Source organism: Amblyomma americanum, chromosome 5 (assembly GCF_052857255.1).
Source record: "Amblyomma americanum isolate KBUSLIRL-KWMA chromosome 5, ASM5285725v1, whole genome shotgun sequence".
Taxonomy (NCBI): Eukaryota; Metazoa; Arthropoda; class Arachnida; order Ixodida; family Ixodidae; genus Amblyomma; species Amblyomma americanum.
In genome coordinates this window covers 159,156,759-159,178,542 of record NC_135501.1, presented here as the reverse complement: position 1 = coordinate 159,178,542, position 21,784 = coordinate 159,156,759, and the positions used below count along the sequence as shown (strand labels likewise).

Sequence of the window (21,784 nt, the reverse complement as noted above, 5' to 3'; positions counted from 1 at the left end):
ATCTGTGGCAGCAACTACTCATCAAGTATCGAGATTTCGTGAGGTCTCCTACCACCCTGAAATCAAAACAACATCTGTGGCTTCAACTAGAAGACAGCCCAACTCGCACTGAGACTTGTAGCGCGATCGGAAATACCATTGTAGAAACAACCACCTGCCGCATGCCAAAGATGACGTCACTGTCCAATATGGTGGATAGACGTGAAATTATTTGTGTATAACGTCAGGTGACGAAAAGGCGGCATAGTTTTGGTTTCTATAATTTAATATGGCGGCCATAAAGTTGGTTGTGCCCTCTCATTCCTTTCCCCGTCCCCTTAGCCCTGTTTCCCTGAACCTAACAAATGCATTGTAGCGCCTACTGAAACGGCATTATAGGAATTAATGCAGCGAACTTTCTTTTACACGACGTGTGTTGCTCCCTTCGGCTTGAAAATTCGGACGGTCGATGAACGAAACGGACAAAAATAACAAATGTATCTTAAACAATGATACTTCTTCCGTAAGGACATAACAAAAACCTCTTCACAACAGTAGCATTGAGATATCTGTCGCCCTAAGGGTTCCTGTGAAAAAAGTGCCCATAACACCACCTAACGTTCATGACAGGTATAGGGCCTACCTTAGACTTTTAACACGCGCCTGCAGAAAGGTAGCACAATACGCATCATATCCCAGGTGTTTCGTATTGTTAGGCACCACTACGTACTCATAGGGTTAATATGCTTGGATATAATACGAAGTCTCGTCTCGTCTTCCTCTTCTCTGTTGCAAGCAAATGCAGAGCGCCAACGAAGTAAAGATAAAAATACGTAATCTCTGTTCTCTGCACTAACGTCATAGAACGAGGAGCGAAATTCATGCAGAGATATATAAGATATTTTTTACAAACCTACAGCAAAGAATGGCTTTGCCTGATACATCATGTACGCTGTATTTTTTTCTTTCCTGCCAGCTGGGAGCCTTGCAAACGTGCTCAGAACATCAAAGATTATAAATATAATCCAATTCCTTGGTTTCTCAACCGTAAGTTAAAATAAAGGCATCACAATGCCTGCAGCAAGAAAAAAAGAGTTCAGGCTTTATGTAATGACGTCGTCTGACAACAACAGTGCATGCTTAAAGCCAGAAAGTTTGCCTCTTGAATTGAACAGGAATTATTGAAGCAAAATTTCCTTTGTCGTTTCATATAGGCTTTGAAAAAATGTTATTGTGACAACGGGCGCAAAAACTAGGCGTTGTATTGTGCAGCAGCAAAGCTAGCAGATATATGCTGTCCTTAACGTGAATCTTACGAGAATCGGTAGACGTTTATCATGCTATAATTCCCGTTCATGGCATCACAAAGGCTGCTTGCGCACGTTTTCACCAGCAACGTCGCTCGAAATGTTGCTTTAGCTTGCGTATATAAACCCAACCGCGAAGCCCTATACTAGGACAAGCCTTTTCCTAGCTTTTCTAAAGATGAAGACACCAAGCTGCTTTCTGTACGCCCTGCTCTGTCTCACAGTAGTATTAGTGCAAGGTAAGCTTGTCTGAAATTTTATTTGAGATATATGTCCTTTGGCGGTGCGCTTGACATTTGTAGAAACTCGCCTCCTTTTAGGTCTATGAGGAAAAGTGCACGACCATTATTAGAAACTATTCACCGCAGTGCCTCAGTGGTTCTGGCGCTCGGTTGTTGACCCGAAAGACACGGGTTTGATCCCGACCGCGGCGGTCCAATGTTGATGAAAGCCAAATTCTAGAGGCCCGTGTTCTGTGCTATATCAGTGCACGTTTAAGAACCCCAGGTAGTCCATCGGAGCCCTTCACTAAGGTTTCCGTGATATCCCAAGTAACTTTGGGACGTTAAGGCCCTATAAACCAAACCTAAACATTATTAGAAACGGCAGGTTAGAGTACTAAACGATCTGTAACCGAAATCAAGAAAAGGGCGTGCCCAATTTTGTGCATTGTCGGGTCTAACGTTTCGAAAGAAACTACGCAGATATGAGGGACACCTAACTGGAGGACTCCAAATTATTCTAGACTAGCTTCAGTTTTTTAACATGATCCGACATCGTGGTGCAAAAGAGCGTATTTGCATTTACATTCTCTTAAATACGACCGCCTCGAGCAGGATCGGCCTTGCTACGTTTTGATCAGCAGCCCAACATGAAAGCCACTGAGTCATTACGGGCTGTACGCCTTCAAAACACGAACAGGCCACAGGAAATAAGCCGACCTCTTGCGTCCACATTGTGAGGTCAAGGTATCATGCGCATATCCCGGAGTTATTTCAGTCATAAGATGTCCGGAATGCCTGCTTTTGGCAGCGGAGGCATGTTTTCATTGCCCAGCAAACTAGCTTTATGCAGTCAGCAATGAGATGAGGATTTTAAACGCCGCTCCGGAGATCTTGAGTTTAGCAAACACAACCGGAAACTTTGATTAAATTATTCGAAACTTACAGAAATTCGCATGTTTTCAAGATAGAATATTTCCGTTCGTTGCCAGCAGTAAGCATTCCTCATGTTTAACAACCTACATCCACCCCGTGACATGGGAGTATACCTTGCCTCTCAAATACAGTGTGCTAGACGACAGCCAGCTTACCCCACTTTATACTCCTATACAGTACAATTCTTATTTACAGTGTAGAAGGGAATCGGCGTTCCACCGATTACGCGACTGTATTTTTTCACCTGTACACGTGACAACTGGCTCTCTATCCTTAAACCGGAGCGGGAACAAGAAAAAAAGCGCAATCGATTCCATTACACTAGGGGGGTAGAAGGGATGAGGAAATCGCATTTGATACGACAGGCTGTGGAAGGCATAGCACCAGACCAGCTCAATATTAGCATAAGAGGCCCTTGTGTTGATGAGGACACTTGGTCGTTTGTGGTTGTGGTGTTCATTATAATGGTGATGGGAGCCAGATAGTGATTACAAATCCGGATCACAAGGGCATAACAATCTGAAGAATAAGAATATTGTTACGTGGCGGCCAGCCAAAGAAAGAGACACGATGATCGATGGAATTGAGATGATTTAATGGCTGTCGGCCTAGCGCGAGCGCTCCTGCCCGCGCCACTGCGCAGTTCGTCGTCTTCTTCGTCACACTACTCGGGGCCACCGAGCGATCGTCCCGATCGCGAACGAGAAGATCGGCACTGAAGATGAAATGCTGCAGATGACGATGGGATTGTAAAATGGTTGGATACAGAAGAAGGAGGTGAAGGGCTTGCCGCCACGGTGAATGAGACGATCGGCGAATGAGTCCCGGTCCACGAAGCATCCGGGCCGCAGGTTGCCAGGAGCCGACGGCCGAGGTCCCTGGACGCACCGAACGGCAGAGGCAGGGGGGCGGTGTCCTCACGTGTGGGCAGCGTCTCGGGTCGGTCGGGTCATTCCGGTCGCGGCAACGTGGTCAGTTCGTCGTGTGTTGTGGTCGGGGCGGTGGACGGGGCTGGGGTAAGCGGCGAGGTCGGTTCAGGTCTGGCGGGCTGGGCACAGCCGGGCGGTGCGGCCAAGGCACACACGGCCGACGACCACGGCAGGCGCAGGACGCCGAAGCTCCGGGACCAGGATGGCGATGAAGGGACCCCAGCACCTCCACCAAATGTTACGTGGCGGCCAGCCGAAGAGACACGATGATCGATGGAAATGAGATGATTTAATGGCTGCCGGCCTAGCGCGAGCGCTCCTGCCCGCGCCACTGCGCAGTTCGTCGTCTTCTTCGTCACAATATGTTGGAGCACGTTTGGCAGGTACTCTTGAATCGTAATTGGTAGTTTACAATAGACTTGAAGAGAAAAATCTATCACCGCAGTATCATACCAGCAGTCATATGGGGCAGAACCATGGAGGCTAAAAAAAGGGTTCAACTCGAATTGATTACAAAACAGCCAGCTATGGTAAGGAAAATAATAGGTGTGACATTATTAGAAAGGAAGACAGCAGAGAGGGCCAAGGAACGAACCCGAACTATTGACATCCTAGTCGAAATCAGGAAGAGGAAATGAGTTTTGGCAAGGCATGTAGCACGAAGGCCAGCTAACCGATGGACCTTAAGGGTAGCAGACAGGATGACACCAAGGGAAGGCAAGCGGAGCAGGGGGCGGCAGAAAGTTAGGTGCGCGAAGGAGGTTTAGAATTTTCTGGTTGTACGGAGGCCGGGGATGGCACGCCTTTATCCTGCAGTAGGCGCGGTCAGAATGCTGTTCATGGTAGCAGATTTCTAGGTTTGTCACCTCCTGTAAACATCCGGGATTGTGCGGGAGACGTCGAATACACATATGCTGTCATCATAGCATCAATCCTGTTTTCTCGACAGAAGGCAGGTCCTGGAAAACCAGCGTTTTGCAGAAATTTATCACCGGGCACATTTAGTTGGAAAGGGCAACATGTGGCCATGTGCCGATCGGCTGATGGTTCCGGAATATTGAACCTGAGTGGTTCGAATACGTGCGTATTGCCATAAAAAAGAGCCGGCCATGCTCCGCCCTACGTCGAAATTGACATTATTCTAAAAAAAGTTAGCGTTACCACCCCGGCAGACGCTTTAGTAAATAGACTTGAACAGCTAAATGACACTGGGATATAGTAAGTAGGCAAATTATACTATTAGGTTATCTCTATTGATAAAAAGGTTGGTATTATTAGTTCAATTACCTTCTTCAAATTTCTGCAAGCAACGCTCCAGTAATGACTTCGCAAGTTTTGTTGAGAGGCCGCCTTATTGTGTTACACAATTATTCTACAGAACTCAAAACAGCCGAGAAGAATAAATTAGGCAACCTGCGTCCAACATTGCCTGCAGGAAAGCATACTATTTGAAAAAAGTTCGAAGAAAAACGGTGTTTTCTTCAGAGCCATGTTTCGTGGCAGGTTATGCATAATAAGCGTTCGAATGGGTTTTAAGGAGAGCGGAACTGTAATCATTACCACTTCGAAATCTCGGGCTTCTACGCATCCTGTAAGAGCCGCAGTACACCGCTCAGATGCACTCTCCTTGGCGCCCCTGGCTTTTTTAAACTATGGTGATGAGTTTAATATGCAGCGCATTCTACTTGAGGTAATTCGACTATGTCTGTATTCGCCATAAATCAATAGCAACAATAGATATCATCTCAAATAAACTTTCAAAAGCTTCTGAGAGTGTAGAAAATATATCTTCAAGCCTAGAATTGCTAAGGTCACATCGGTTCAAGGTGTTTCTAAAATCATGAGTTGATTTTAACCGCAGGGTACACACCCCCAAAATATTGCAACACACCGCCAAAGGAAGGACAATGCGGACATGAGCGGCCTACACTTGAAAGATGGTACTATGATTCGAAATACGGCTACTGCGGTCCCTTCTTGTGGGGCGGATGCGGCGGACATAAGAACATCTTTCCCAACTGTACAGCCTGCATGACTAAATGTTCGAGTGAGTGACCTTTCGTCTTGTTACGCTTGACGCACAGTTAATAAGAAACGCGATACTTCAAACCAAGCATCAAGAAGACGGAGAATCTTCAATAAAGGCGATGCTAATGAGCTGTGTAATGACCTAGCGCTAAACTGATGTCCACATGGACCTCGCCTCATAGGAATCTTTATTCCTTGGCACTCTCTTCGACTATTGCAACCCAACAGGAAGAGTTCATGTCCAACAGTTTCACACAAAAATTTTGAGGACTCATAAATTGCAAGATACTGTTACGGTTATATTGAACGTAATGGTCGACTCTTCTGATGTGAAAAAAAGCTGTCTTTTAACGTGTTTCAATCGATCACATCGAGGAGTTTAGATTGCCTTAGAAAACCAATGTGGAACGCTTTTGATGATAATCAGAAATCGATAGGATAAAAATGCAAGTCTGCCGTCAAGTGGTCTGGGGATATATTTAATTTTATGTTGCACTCTTAAATTATATCATGTTTAGGTATGATTGGGGTGTAATGAAGTTGTATAATGCAATCGATACCCGGAATAAACGAATGGGCAAATTTGATGCTTTAAATAAAGGTGAGCTGCATTAACTATACACATTCCCAAGTCACGGCTTTCAAGAAACCCGGCTTTGCCGCTAAATATTAGGGGAAATGGAAGAAACAAGCCATGCCCTCTCATTATTTTAGATACTTCTACGCAAAAGCTGGTCTATAGTTTCCGCGAAAAGTTGGTATGCTTTGTATTGATGGCCAGTATATGCGCACAGAGATGGTGAATCCTACAAATAGAGTTTGTGTTAGGCTTCTAATGAATGTCCGTAGAAGGATGATGGCATGCACTGCCACTTCTTTTGCGCAATAACCACGTTTTTTGACGTAATTATCAGGCCTGCAGTGTAGTTCTTAATTCCACATGTTTTCTTACAGCTCACCAAGACCCCGAAGGCGCTTGTCGCAATATTCTCAACTCCCCATGATCAAGCAAGAACACTTTAGCAAGAAAATACCCGGTCCTCCTCCTGCACATTGCTGCACTGTGTGTTTTAGCCATATCAAGCAAAATAAAAAGATTAATTGAACAAGCCTTTTAATACTGTCTGAAAAAAAGTAAAAGAGAATGTTTCAACATTCTCATGCTCCCCATAGCACTCCTGGCGAAGTGTGCACAGATAAGCGGTGCGCCATTGCCCTAAGATTGCAGGTGCTACCACCGGTCGAATTTGCGTGATCCAGGTTGCTCTTCTCGAGCCAAATACCTTGAATGGAAGGTGCTGCCACCGTAGAATTTATGCGATCCAGGTTGCTGTTCTCGAGCCACAGCCCTTGAATGGAAGGTGCTGCCGACGTAGAATTTATGCGATCCGGGTTGCTGTTCTCGAGCCACAGCCCTTGAATGGAAGGTGCTGCCGACGTAGAATTTATGCGATCCGGGTTGCTGTTCTCGAGCCACAGCCCTTGAATGGAAGGTGCTGCCACCGTAGAATTTATGCGATCCAGGTTGCTGTTCTCGAGCCACAGCCCTTGAATGGAAGGTGCTGCCGACGTAGAATTTATGCGATCCGGGTTGCTGTTCTCGAGCCACAGCCCTTGAATGGAAGGTGCTGCCGACGTAGAATTTATGCGATCCGGGTTGCTGTTCTCGAGCCACAGCCCTTGAATGGAAGGTGCTGCCACCGTAGAATTTATGCGATCCAGGTTGCTGTTCTCGAGCCACAGCCCTTGAATGGAAGGTGCTGCCGACGTAGAATTTATGCGATCCGGGTTGCTGTTCTCGAGCCACAGCCCTTGAATGGAAGGTGCTGCCGACGTAGAATTTATGCGATCCGGGTTGCTGTTCTCGAGCCACAGCCCTTGAATGGAAGGTGCTGCCACCGTAGAATTTATGCGATCCGGGTTGCTGTTCTCAAGCCACAGCCCTTGAATGGAAGGTGCTGCCGACGTAGAATTTATGCGATCCGGGTTGCTGTTCTCGAGCCACAGCCCTTGAATGGAAGGTGCTGCCACCGTAGAATTTATGCGATCCAGGTTGCTGTTGTCGAGCCACAGCCCTTGAATGGAAGGTGCTGCCGACGAAGAATTTATGCGATCCGGGTTGCTGTTCTCGAGCCACAGCCCTTGAATGGAAGGTGCTGCCACCGTAGAATTTATGCGATCCAGGTTGCTGTTCTCGAGCCACAGCCCTTGAATGGAAGGTGCTGCCACCGTAGAATTTATGCGATCCAGGTTGCTGTTCTCGAGCCACAGCCCTTGAATGGAAGGTGCTGCCGACGTAGAATTTATGCGATCCGGGTTGCTGTTCTCGAGCCACAGCCCTTGAATGGAAGGTGCTGCCACCGTAGAATTTATGCGATCCAGGTTGCTGTTCTCGAGCCACAGCCCTTGAATGGAAGGTGCTGCCGACGTAGAATTTATGCGATCCGGGTTGCTGTTCTCGAGCCACAGCCCTTGAATGGAAGGTGCTGCCACCGTAGAATTTATGCGATCCGGGTTGCTGTTCTCTAGCCACAGCCCTTGAATGGAAGGTGCTGCCACCGTAGAATTTATGCGATCCAGGTTGCTGTTCTCGAGCCACAGCCCTTGAATGGAAGGTGCTGCCGACGTAGAATTTATGCGATCCGGGTTGCTGTTCTCGAGCCACAGCCCTTGAATGGAAGGTGCTGCCACCGTAGAATTTATGCGATCCAGGTTGCTGTTCTCGAGCCACAGCCCTTGAATGGAAGGTGCTGCCACCGTAGAATTTATGCGATCCAGGTTGCTGTTCTCGAGCCACAGCCCTTGAATGGAAGGTGCTGCCGACGTAGAATTTATGCGATCCGGGTTGCTGTTCTCGAGCCACAGCCCTTGAATGGAAGGTGCTGCCACCGTAGAATTTATGCGATCCAGGTTGCTGTTCTCGAGCCACAGCCCTTGAATGGAAGGTGCTGCCACCGTAGAATTTATGCGATCCAGGTTGCTGTTCTCGAGCCACAGCCCTTGAATAGAAAGTGCTGTCAACGTAGAATTTATGCTATCCGGTTTGCTGTTCCAGAGCCACAGCCCCCCCCCCCCCCCCCCCCGAATTTATTTTCGGAAAAGAATGGACTGCTTTCCGGCCATCCAGAAAGCCGCTGCGGAGCCTCCTGAGTGGCTCTCGAGGCTACAGCCGCTCTGTATGCTTCGTGAAGTTTAGTATGACGAAGCCAGAGTCATGCTGGCTGATCACAACAGTGTCGTATGTACATACCGTATTGTGTGTTTTTGTTGAGTGTTTTTTGGTTAAATCTTATGTGCCAAAGCCAGACAATAAAAAAAAATTAGAAGGCACTGCCACCGCAGAATTTATGCGATCCAGTTTGCTCTTCTCGAGCCACAGCCCTTGAATGGAAGGTGCTGCCGCCGTAAGACTTTGTGCGATACAAGACGCCCTCGGACAGAAAAACGGTAGACGGTTTTGCTAGGCTCTGAACCTATGGATTAGTGCTCTCGCGCTAATAACTTTTAAGGGGGAGAGTGTGAGACACTGCAGAAAAACACTTTTGTATGGCACTGATATTTTCGCACATTCAGAAGTTCGTAGCTTTTTCTTTCGCCGCGTTTCAGCCACGTCATTTGCTCATTCGGCGATGTAGTGATTGCGGTGATACCTACAGCCGCCTGGGGTTTATCGGGTGCTACTTACAAGATTACATTTAAATTACTGAGGCATTTCTATTCTCCTCAAAGAAACGATTAACTTGCTTTCACATCCCCTATTCGCACGCTCCAATTACTACTGCTGATAGTTGAAGAACAGGCGGCGTATCGAACTAGTGATAGACTTATTCTACTGCCGGTTTTCTTGCTACCTACATTTTGAGTTCTTTACCGTACTCTGAGGTTAATTCGTTTCATACTTATTGCGCTCTCCATAAAAGGGATTATTCCTAATTCTTAGCGCTTGCCAGCGTTAGGTAATTTATGGAGCCGTGCCAGCGTATTCTATGTTATGCCTTGCACACAGCGTCGAAGAGACTGTTTGTGTCTTCACTGTAGTGCACCGTAGGAGATAAATATTGGGTTCACCTTCTCGATCATTGAGTTTAGCATCTCTGTGCGTTCCGGCATGGGGAACCACATAGGTTGGGTTGTATGCACTCTTAAAAATGCCGAAGTTTTTCACGCGAATTCCACCCGTGCATGTAGCGCCTTGTCGCGCGGCACCACTCTTGTTGACCTGACCTGAAAAGTTTGAAATGCTTTTATACAAGGCAGATTCTAAACATTTATGGATGAAATGAAATGTGCTTAAATATCAAGTATCTTGTGCGAGGAAATATCAAGACATGCTTGCAAAATGAACGCCAACTGTTCCGAAAATGAACGGCTTAGTGTTTTACGGTAGCGCAGAAATGGTGTCGATCACTCTGCTCTTCTTTCCTGGTTTCGTAAGAGGGATCGCTTGAAATCTGCCAACATATAGGAATTTCTTTGCGTAACGACCTTAAAAGACTAAAGGTACACATAAGAAGTTCAACTGGCTCATATAAAGGCATGATGAGTCACGAAGTAGGCCTTATAACGGTTTATGACGGCCTTATTTAAGAGGTTTTTCTGCAAATAAAGAAAAGAGTGCATTTTTCTTCTGCCATCACGGCACGCTATTAGCAAAAACTTTCAGGATTTCAAATGTGCCTCCAATGGGTCTTAACTTGCAGCTGGGGGGAATAATCAGCACTTCTAATTTCGACTGCCGCAACAGGAAAGATATCACATTGAGCTATCGGGGCACACTCCTAACGAAAGTACGACAATGCACATGTATAATTACCAAGGCGTTGTTCATTTCCCTTCTGAAACAATTTTATTACCGGAAGCTCATGCAACGCTTGATTATGTAGTATAGATTTATAAAACTAAATGCCGTCGTACGAGGGTTTGCCTTCACTGTTACAGGCTGCTTTATCCTCTGTTCCGTCGAACTTCTCATTAATCGAGCTTTTCCGAAACATTTAGCAACGCGTGAAGTTGAATGGACGTATACGTTTCAGTAAATCAATGGCAGTAAATAATCCGGCGCCAGGCGTTCCCGTAAGCACCCCGCCGCGGTGGCTCAGTGGTTAGGGCGCTCGACTACTGATCCGGAGTTCCCGGGTTCGAACCCGACCGCGGCGGCTGCGTTTTTATGGAGGCAAAACGCTAAGGCGCCCGTGTGCTGTGCGATGTCAGTGCACGTTAAAGATCCCCAGGTGGTCGAAATTATTGCGAGCCCTCCACTACGGCACCTCTCTCTTCCTTTCTTCTTTCACTCCCTCCTTTACCCTTCCCTTACGGCGCGGTTCAGGTGTCCAACGATATATGAGACAGATACTGCGCCATTTCCTTTCCCTCCAAAACCAATTATTATTATTATTATTCCCGTAAGCCGCGCGTCGCGTGACGCGTTAAACCCAACAAACGAAAAACCACTTAAGCTCCCCTCACGGAACGCTGCGGTGAGTGTGCTTTTGCTGCATTTGACTGCAGGACACGATGGTCCGGAATCGAATCCTGACCGTGGCGATCGTGGTCCGATGGAGGCGAAATGAAAAATGCGACCATGTGCTGTGCGCTGTCTGCTCATACTTTGGTCATTCTGATGCATCCAAGTGTTCTACATTTCCTCTTATGAGAAATGAGTGCCGCTGGAGCCTGTTTAGGAATCCCAGTTTGTTGAAATTGATCCCCAGCCCTCCCCTACGGTACTTCTTTCTGTTTAGAATCTTCCAGTCACTTCGTCACCCTTCACAAACGGTACAATTAAGGTACAAGAAGTGAGACAGCTACTGCACATTCTTTTTCCTCCTAATCAAACTTAAGCCCCACTGTTTAGACCGTACCATCCATGCCTGGCTTTCCTTCAAAGTTCGGTAATTTCTATCAGATGGTGACTGAAATTAGTTCTAAAAACCGAGACACCTAACTCACTGGAGCCCTATCGTAACTAGGGATGTTGCACTGTAGAATGGTGATAGAACATCAGAGAATTTTCGGCTCTCGTTGGCTCCTTAACAAGGATGCGGGCGCTGAGCCCTGCGACAGGTTGCTGACCTGTAGTGGGCTCCGAGGCTAGCAAGCGGCAAGTCGGTGCCGGTCATCCGCCGTTTCTTTACTACCGCAGATATTCACCGTTTCGTTGGAGCCACTGATGCGTGGTCATAAAAGATTCCACAGGACGGTCACGCTAAGTATGCTCCGACTGACAATGGCAGCTGTGCCCTGATATAAAGTTTAGATAGATGCTGTTGTAAGCGGCGCTTCTTATGTGTTAGATATGTTTTTGGGAGGTGGTTTGCGAGAAAAGGTTCGGGTTGTCCTGTGGCGTAACATGTTTTGTAAAACAGCATTTATGCATTTATTAATAATATGATGTTGATGATGAACCCACAATACCGTTCCGCAGAATGTCGCGTTCAACAGGCGTGGTATTGGCCGGTTGAGAAGCTAGAGCCGCGGCAAGCAGTGGCGAAGGCGATACAAAAGCGTCATGGGCCTAGTTCACTAGATTCAGTTCCGCCACAGTACCCACTGTTGTCATGTTTTTGTAGTTAAAACTCATGCCGAGACTAACACTAACCACCTACAAATCTCTCGGTGCGTACCAAGTCGCCTTGACGGTTTGTTAAAAGATATGTACTATACATTGCTTCCCCACTGCTAGTTTCTATGCCTCAGCTGGGCTCTAAACTGCGCCACCGTTGGTATTACTATGAAAAAAAAACGTTTTTACGCCTCCAAAGGCCTACATTTAAAAAGGGTGGGCAAGGTTCGCGGAATCTTCCTGTATACTTTTATCATGCGTACGTTAATATCTTGGTACTTAAACGGACTCCGAAATGACTTTGATGGGCACTTTCTAGTGAAACATATCTGTATAAGTGGTGTTTGTGGGTATTCGAGTCAGATTTGAAAACTCTGCGTGGACCCTGTCATTTAAGAATAATTTTTAAAAATCGCTGCTAGCAGTAGCTCAAAGCCGATTAGGACGACTCACCTCACCGCGCGTCCCCTACCCCATTGACGTCAGTGGAGGGAAGCGCCAGCCTTCAAGCTCACCCCGTCTGCCCACTGACGTCATGGGGTTAGGGGACGCGCGGTGAGGGGAGTCGTCCTAATCGGCTTTGAGCTACTGCTAGCAGCGATTTTCAAACTTATTTCTTAATTTTACGGTCCACGCAGAACCTTCAAATATGACTCGAAATCCCACAAAGACCTCTTCAACAGATCTATTGCACTGGGATATGCCCATAAGGATCATTTCAGGATTCCTTATAATTTTTAATTTTTGCTTGTAAACAGAAAAAAATTCAAGAAACTGCAATATTTATTGCACGTTCCGGATGCTAGATGATCCTTAAAAGAGAAACAGCTGTCTTGTAGTCTTAAAATTACTTACACGTTCCATATATTCCTCATGCTAGCGGTTCCTGCTGATATTGCCAGACACATATAAAAAATTGCAACACGCCATACGATGATTCGACTTGCGCAGAGCACCATATTGTTATGTAAAACATTTTTTCATATGAGGACAAATATTTTTATCGCTAAATTTAGCACAAAGTGAATAAGTTGGACACAGACCGGGCTGACAAACGCCAAATTCCGATCTTTTCTGCAAAGAGCCTCAAAAGTCGTTTCTTTTCCCGCTAAAACAAAATCCGCCAGATATTAGACATTTTCTCTGGACTGTGCTCCTGCACATCAGTGTTGGAATCTCAAACCCTCGCCAATGGAACATATTTTATACTTAAAGTCACAGTATATAAACTGGCCGTCAGTCATGGTTTTGATTCCCCAATAACCATGGGCTTGGCTCGGGTACTTTGCTTTCTTCGAGTCATGATGCTACAGCAGGAGCACGAATGCGCCGTCGCTGTTTAATGGCGCATCACGCAGTAATCTGTACTGAAAAGGGCAGCTGCTACACTTTAAGGTCACCCTTATCGACAGCAAACTGTCCTCGATATTCTCTTCACTATAACTGCTAGTGATAGACGGTTTATACTTGTCGCTTTATGTAAAAACGTTCCTTCCCTATGGGCGCGTTGCATAAAGATTATGTCGTGACGTGAGAGCGCATAACCGTGGGTATATGTTTTTTTTTATTCATTTAGGATTTATTCGAAGTACAAGAAAGGCACCACGCTATCGCGACTCAGAGAAAAAACTACTCAAATTGGTATTCCTCAGTATTATACCCCGAAAATTCTCTCGCTACCGTTTGCGTTAAAACAGTCTGGGTATTTATATCGGTTCTTTTCGAAATTAGGCGCTTTAAACATAATATCGGACGAAAGGACAATGGCCAGACTGGGTTACAGTAGCACAAGGAGCACGTCGAGGCTCTTCGGGCCACATCCAGCTAATGGCGCCACTTCCAGTCGTCACTTTGTGTTCGGTGATGTCATGTGGTATATGAAGTCTTATGACATAACATACCTGTCGTGCCCACGCAGGACACGTTGTACACATCCACTGTGTTTAAAGTCATGCGAAATTGAAATGGGATCCCAGTGGTTCGAGCGCAGTTGGGGACGAAAAAAAAGAAGAATAGATGGAAAGCGCCTGGTGGCCTGTTTTACACATCGTTTTATACAAAGGTGAGAAATCAGTTTTCAAGACGTTGTGTGCTCAATTTTTGACAAACCACAAAACAAACGCACCCCAGGCTCTCCAGTATGATCGATGTGTTTGTGTAGCTGTCCAGCCCAGTGGCTAGCTCTGGACCAATTCGTGGTGTGAGGGCACGGGATTCCATTTTCTTCAGCTTCTGTGTAGTCCTGCCACCTTATTGTCTTGCTTCGTCTCGAGTTTTAGGAAGAGTATTAATGAATTTTACTAAAATTTACGCTGAAATTTTCGAAACGATAGAGAAGCAATGTTCCAACCGCCACTCAGAAGTAGAATAGAAAGTGTTTGCCTGCTTCGCAATCGAACTGGTCTCTACAGGCTAGCACCGGGCTCTATATCTGCTTTTATTACCTGTCAGGCCTCAAAAAAAACCCAAAACCCCCTTTACTTTAAGCACAGGTCGCACAGCTCACCGTACACGTCGCCTATGCGTGACAGAAGCTAATTCAATAGTTTCAAAAACGGCTCAACCGGCTCCTTATACTTCGCGGAACACTTGGCAGCAGCCCATAGGCGCCAAACAGTCTGGCAAGCCATATTAGCTTTCACATAGAAATATACTAACCTCGCGAGAACTATTAACGCGTTTGCCTTGGCACTAGTGTGCAGCCTTTGTTGATCCAGTTGTCGTTTATAAAAATTGTCCCCGCTTTCCTCTAACAGCCTACATATTCGCTTTATCTACACGCCATTCTAATATCCATAGTGCTCGTGCACACGTAGTCAAGGTCTACGTCATCAACATCAGCCTGAGCTCGCCCACTGCAATACAAATGCCTCTCCCATATCTCTCCATTTAGCCCTGTCTTATGCCAGCTGCTGCCACCTTATCCACAAAAATTTCTTCACCTCTTCCAACTACCTATCTTTCTGCCCCTCCCTCATACGAGTGCATTCTAATAGGATCCCGTCAGTCCCTCTGCCAAAGCACATTTCTTTTATTCAAGGAACAAACCTGCACTTGTACCCTGACTCACTCTGCCTTCTTCCTGTCTCTTTATGCTGCACCCATCATTTTCCTTACCGTAGCTCGCTGCTTGGTGCATGTTGTTTTATCAGCCGTATCGACCACAAAAGAATCATGTTCGTGAAAGCGGCTTTAAGCAGAAAACTTTTGCTATGGTCTGTGCACAGCTGAACCAGTTTCATGTGGTTTTATCAGCTATATCTAAAACAAAAGAATCACGTTCGTAAAAGTGACTATAAGCAGAAAATGTGTGCTAGGGTCTGGCCGCAGCTAAATCAGGTGTTTCTTGTTTTTTCAGCCATATCGACCACAAACGCGCTTGCTGTTTTTAAGAATTCCTATTTTTGCAACTTGCATGTAAATACAAACATTACTTCCATACTCCGTCAACAGCTCTTAAATTACAGTCTCCCTCTAATTAACACCTTATCGTTGATCATAATTGAAAAAAAGGAAGCCTCTCAAACTGTAAGCAGAATTTTAATGTAAGCAGAAATTTTTTCTTTCAAAAAAAATATGGAGCTTGGTTCAAAAATTAGTCTTGATTTGGTTTTACGAATCATTGTATTGTGCTTCCTTGCAGAATTATTGAAAACAGCGTCTTCCGCTCGCCTTTGTTTGCTTAGCATTACAATGATAACATCATATTTGTGTTGATATGGAACGAATGTTAACGATATCCTAGATCAGATTAACAAAGAACAATAAACGTGTGTAAAGTACATATTGCGAAGAGCATAAAACCCACTGCATCCTTGGAAAATTTGGGTGCTGTGAAGTACGCCATAGTAACGTCGCACATCGCTAGAAAATCGCCAATAGAGCATAGTTAAAACCAGGCACACTCAGAGCACTGCACGCTATCAACTTTGGCCATTGTGCTTTTAGCCTAACTCCACGCACTTGCTTTACTACTCGTCGTATAAAACGGTCTTCCATTGTTCTGTGTATGTAAGGCTCTAGGAGAATATTTCTTGTTACTGGCTTTGTATTCTGTTCACACCGTGTATGTCAGCCTCTGCTGCACTTAGTTTATGAAGCGCTGCACAGCACAGTTCCGCTTACGTTTAACTTACGCATGTGACTCCAGCAATACGTTCCTCTGAGACCAACATAAAAAATCACTACTTTTCGAAAGGAATACATGAACGTCATGTAAACGTTTCTAACATTGCATTTATTATAGCGAAAGCTGTGTTCACAATGAGCGCTCCAAAAACCACTTGAATCTCTTCGAAAAAAGAATGTAATTTCAGCTTCCTTTCGGATAGCTTCAAACCCCAACCGTTGCTTACATTTTAGACCAGTTTCGTTGAATATTTCGTTATTTTTTACGCATATAAATTACCAACTGCATAAAGATCCTATTTAGAAAAATAAAACAACAGCTGGTGAGGACCATATTCGAGTAAAGACAGTATTGGCGTGACTGGCACTAAAATCGCATACAGCTGTTCAGATGGAAGAATACTCATGGTGTTACATAGGTATATTGCCATTCAGATATTGTCAGGTATTTGCTCGCATCAATATCGCCCTTGCCGATTCCTCTCGATAACATAGTTTGCAGGCATCATTCCTCGAAACATGATTGCAATGTTTTACGTATTGTTGCATCGTTACATGGAATATTGTTAGATATAGTTATATACGAACAGAACATTCTATGGAATTGGTTTAAAACTTAAACGGGCGGATTCCTATAACAATCTGGCAGAAGTATTTCTAATGCGTTTGTGTGTGTCTTTTTTTATTCAGAAATTCAGCATAATTTTTGAGCTCCAATTACGAATATAATTCGAGACAAAAATAACGTTCAATGGTAATGACATGTCATAGAAAATTAAATAGACTGCAAGCACAAATTTTATTGCCAAATTTGTTTCAATTCTTATATCTTCACCATACTTCAGCAAAGCTATGTAATCCATGTAAGGAGCCGCCGCGGTGGCTGAGTGGTTATGGCGCTCGGCTGCTGGCCCGAAAGACGCGGGTTCGATCCCGGCCGTGGCGGTTGAATTTCGATGGAGGCGAAATTCGAGAGGCCCGTGTACTGTGCGATGTCAGTGCACGTTAAAGAACCCCAGGTGGTCGAAATACCCGGAGCCCTTCACTACGGCGTCTCTCATAGCTTGAGTCGCTTTGGGACGTTAAACCCCAATAAACCAAACCAAACCATGTAAGGCCTTCACTGGCGGTGAACGCCCTTGACACCCTGAGAGAATCTCCACATTCGTCATCCGCCGTGCACCAAAATGATTTAGAGCTGAGAACTCCGACTGCCTTCACGCGCTGCACGTTAGGCATGCATAGCAAACGTGTTCTATGGTCTCTGCCTAGCTGAATAAGGTGCATATGCATTTATCAGCCATATCGAGAAAAGAGGAGTAACTTTCATTAAAGCGACTCCAAGAGGCAAAATGAATGCTATGGTCTGGGCACAGCAGAATCAAGTGCATGCGTTTATATCAGCCATATCGACAATAATGGAATAACACTCATTGGAGTGATTCCATGCAGCAAACGTGGGCCAGGGATTGGCCTCAACTGAATCAGGTGCATGCAGTTCTATCAGCCATATCGACAACAAAGGACTGACGTTCCTCAAAGCGACTCTAAGCAGCAAACGTGTACTATGGTCTGGGCCCTGTTGAATCAGGTGCATTTGTTTTATCAGCCATATCTACATTGCCTTATGTATTTATGTGCCGGAATTTACAAATTCTTGTGCGCAAAATACTGGCCTGATCGACAGTAAACACCGCTCACAAGGTACAATATTATTTTCAAACTTCTTTGAGATGTAAATAAACATAGGCACTTGCCAGTATTTGGTGGAATTAGCGAGAAATTGATTTCGCCTAAGAGAACAGTTTTTGCAGATGCGATCCAAGCAGCCGGTCTCACAGGCCGTCCCACAAGCCGAATGAACATTCTACTCACAAGCGACGACTTATCAGTTATTACTGTGTGCAGTTGTCCTGATGTCACATTATCTCCGCAGTATTTAGGAGAAGCAGCAGTGATGTTGCGTGTGATATTAATTCCGGAGGGCAGACGAACATAATTTTCTTAGAGAGCGCGCTTCTCGCATCCACCGAGCCGAGACGTCGTTTTACTTGCCGTCCGGCGGAAGGCGCAACCTATGAGACCAGCTGTTTGGCTCGCGTTTGCAAAACAGTACTCGTAGTCGAAAAATGTTCATCGTTAATTCCACCAAATGGAGGCGAGTATCGATTATTATATAGATCTCAAATAACTTAGGCAATCATATTCTACCTTGTGAGAGTGTGTTTGCTCTCTATAAGCATTTTGGCAATCGGAATTTTTTTTTAATCCGGCACATAAAAACGCAAGTCCCTGTACAACGAAGCATTAACGTTCGTGAAACCGACTCCAAGCAAAAAAAAAGTGTGCTAAGATTTGAGCCCAGCTGAATGAGGATGATGATGTTTTGTCAACCATATCGGTGGGTGGATGGATGGATGGATGGATGGATGGATGGATGGATGGATGGATGGATGGATGGATGGATGGATGGATGGATGGATGGATGGATGGATGGATGGATGGATGGATGGATGGATGGATGGATGGATGGATGGATGGATGGATGGATGGATGGATGGATGGATGGATGGATGGATGGATGGATGGATGGATGGATGGATGGATGGATGGATGGATGGATGGATGGATGGATGGATGGATGGATGGATGGATGGATGGATGGATGGATGGATGGATGGATGGATGGATGGATGGATGGATGGATGGATGGATGGATGGATGGATGGATGGATGGATGGATGGATGGATGGATGGATGGATGGATGGATGGAATAATGGATGGCAGAATGGATGGATGGATTAATGGATGGCAGAATGGATGGATGGATGGATGGATGGATGGATGGATGGATGGATGGATGGATGGATGGATGGATGGATGGATGGATGGATGGATGGATGGATGGATGGATGGATGGACGGACGGACGGACGGACGGACGGACGGACGGATGGGTAACGGATGGATGGATGGATGGATGGATGGATGGATGGATGGATGGATGGATGGATGGATGGATGGATGGATGGATGGATGGATGGATGGATGGATGGATGGATGGATGGATGGATAGGGCTGAACCCTTTAAATCGGGCGGTGGTTGAAGCCACCATGTCATGACTTGTGAAATTATACTCTTGTCTTCATTTTAGCCACCAATCAGATAACCTTCGCTTGGTTACTTCTACCCGCTTAAAATCAATTTTTCCTTCACTGTTCGTAGACCCCAATGCTTTGGATACATCAGCCGCGCTGCTTTCCACTGCAGAGTGAAGCCCTTTACAGAAAAGTATCAATTGTTCAGCCATTTCCTCCTCCTCTCCTCAAGCAGCACACAACGTGTCTATCTCGTCGTACTTAACTCTACATGTCTTAGTCCGCAAAACTCTCGTCCTGGCCTGAAACAACAAAGAGCTTCCCTACAATTATCATAGACATTTTCTTTGGCAATTTCCTGCTTAAAGATCCGATATGTTCCCAGGTCCTATTTCGTAAGCATCCCTGTTTCCCACAAAGCTCTCTCTGTTTCTTTAACCTTTTTCTTCACTGATAATTGCTGATTTGCAACCTACAGCTCTCCAGATATTTTCTTGCCAACTTTCTAGTTGTCTTTCTTCATTTCGTGTCAGCATTCATTATATTAAGGTATCTGAAAACTTTCCGAGCCCGCCTCTTTTCCTCCATTTTCTCAATCGCTCCTCAAATACTATCTTACAGCTAGCTTCTCTGCTCTCGAACGACGCCCATCCCATATCACTCTCTACCCCATGATTTGGTGTAATGCTATGTGCTCCCAAGGCTAGCCCTCGCACGCCGCGTTGTTTGATTTCTAACCTTCCTTGAACATCTGGTCTCATGAACAGGACCGCATTGCCGAAAGTTAGAGTAGGAACCATCAACCCTTTCTAGATCCCTCTTGCCACTTCATACCTATTGTAAAATCACAGTGCCCTATATTTTATACCAGCTGCATTCCTACTAGCTTTGTTCATTAAATATTTTTCATGCTTTCTCAGATACTCAGCACCATTATTTATCCGCACCCCAAGATACTTGTACTCATCCACTACTTTTAGCGTGAGCTCCTGTATTCTATGCTCGCCGCCTTCATCATTAAATATCATGACTGCACATTTTTACTTACTAAACTTCAAACCTAATCTATCTCCATCTGTACCAGAAATGTCTATCAACTTCTGCAAATCTTCCTTGTTGTCAGCCATTAGCACTGTATCATCCGCGTACATTAGTCCCGGTAAAGACTGTTTCATTCATTCTCCTTGCTTGAAAAAAGAAAGGCTGATGCCTAATCCGCTCCTCTCTAGTTTGGTCTAACGCTTGCAGGTACAACATGAACAACAAAGGAGACAAAGGACATCCTTGCTTAAGCCCCGCTGTATATCTATAGGCCCTGATACATTTTTTCTCACTTTATAAGCACTCTGTTACCTTTATATATATATATATATATATATATATATATATATATATATGTGTGTGTGTGTGTGTGTGTGTGTGTGTGTGTGTGTGTGTGTGTGTGTGTGTGTGTGTGTGTGTGTGTGTGTGTGTGTGTGTGTGTGTGTGTGTGTGTGTGTAGTGTATATATATATATATATATATATATATATATATATATATATATATATATATATATATATATATATATATATATATATAACAGTATTTTAACAGTATGTCCCACAAATACTCTTGAACAGCGTTGTCATAGTCATAGGCTCCCCTAAGACGGATGGAATGGATGGATGGATGGATGGATGGATGGATGGATGGATGGATGGATGGATGGATGGATGGATGGATGGATGGATGGATGGATGGATGGATGGATGGATGGATGGATGGATGGACGGACGGACGGACGGATGGATGGATGGACGGACGGATGGATGGATGGATGGATGGATGGATGGATGGATGGATGGATGGATGGATGGATGGATGGATGGATGGATGGATGGATGGATGGATGGATGGATGGATGGATGGATGGATGGATGGATGGATGGATGGATGGATGGATGGATGGATGGATGGATGGATGGATGGATGGATGGATGGATGGATGGATGGATGGATGGATGGATGGATGGATGGATGGATGGATGGATAAGGTTGAGCCCTTTGAATCGGGCGGTGCTTCAAGCCACCGCCCGATTCAATGTGACGCTTGTGAAAGCGACTCCAAGCGGCAAACGTGAGGAAAACGTTCAGCTCAGCTTAATCAGGTGCATTTGTTTGGTAAGGCATATCGACAACAAAGCAGCAACGGTCGTAAAAGCGACTCTAAGAAACAAACGTGTGCTATGGTATCGACCCCGCTGAATCAGCTGGGTTTGTTTTATCAGCCATATCAACAACGAAGCAGTAACGTTCGTGAAAGCGACTCCGAGAAGCAAATGTGTGCTATCGGCTCGGCCGAGCTTAATCAGGTGCATGTTGTTTTATGATCCATTTCGACAACAAAGGAATCATGTTCCTGAAACGACTCCAAGCAGAAATCGTATGCTAAGGTCGGGCGCAGCTTAATTAAGTATATGTGGTTTTATCAGTTCTATCGAAAACAAATTAATCATATTCGTAAAGGCCACTCAAAGTAGAAAACGTCTCGTATGGTCTGGGCGCCACTGACTCAGGCGCATGCTTTTTCATCAGCCATATCGACAGCAAACG

At 45.2% G+C, this 21,784-nt stretch overlaps 1 pseudogene across 1 annotated transcript in view; it reads left to right on the top strand.

Moving 5' to 3' along the window:
- The first annotated feature begins 1,464 nt into the window (after positions 1-1,464).
- LOC144134288 (PI-stichotoxin-Hcr2n pseudogene) overlaps positions 1,465-21,784 on the top strand; it is a 55,045-nt pseudogene continuing 34,725 nt past the window's right edge. The window contains exon 1 of the transcript XR_013315124.1: positions 1,465-1,525. The product of XR_013315124.1 is annotated as a PI-stichotoxin-Hcr2n pseudogene (transcript). The remainder of the gene's footprint in view (positions 1,526-21,784) is intronic.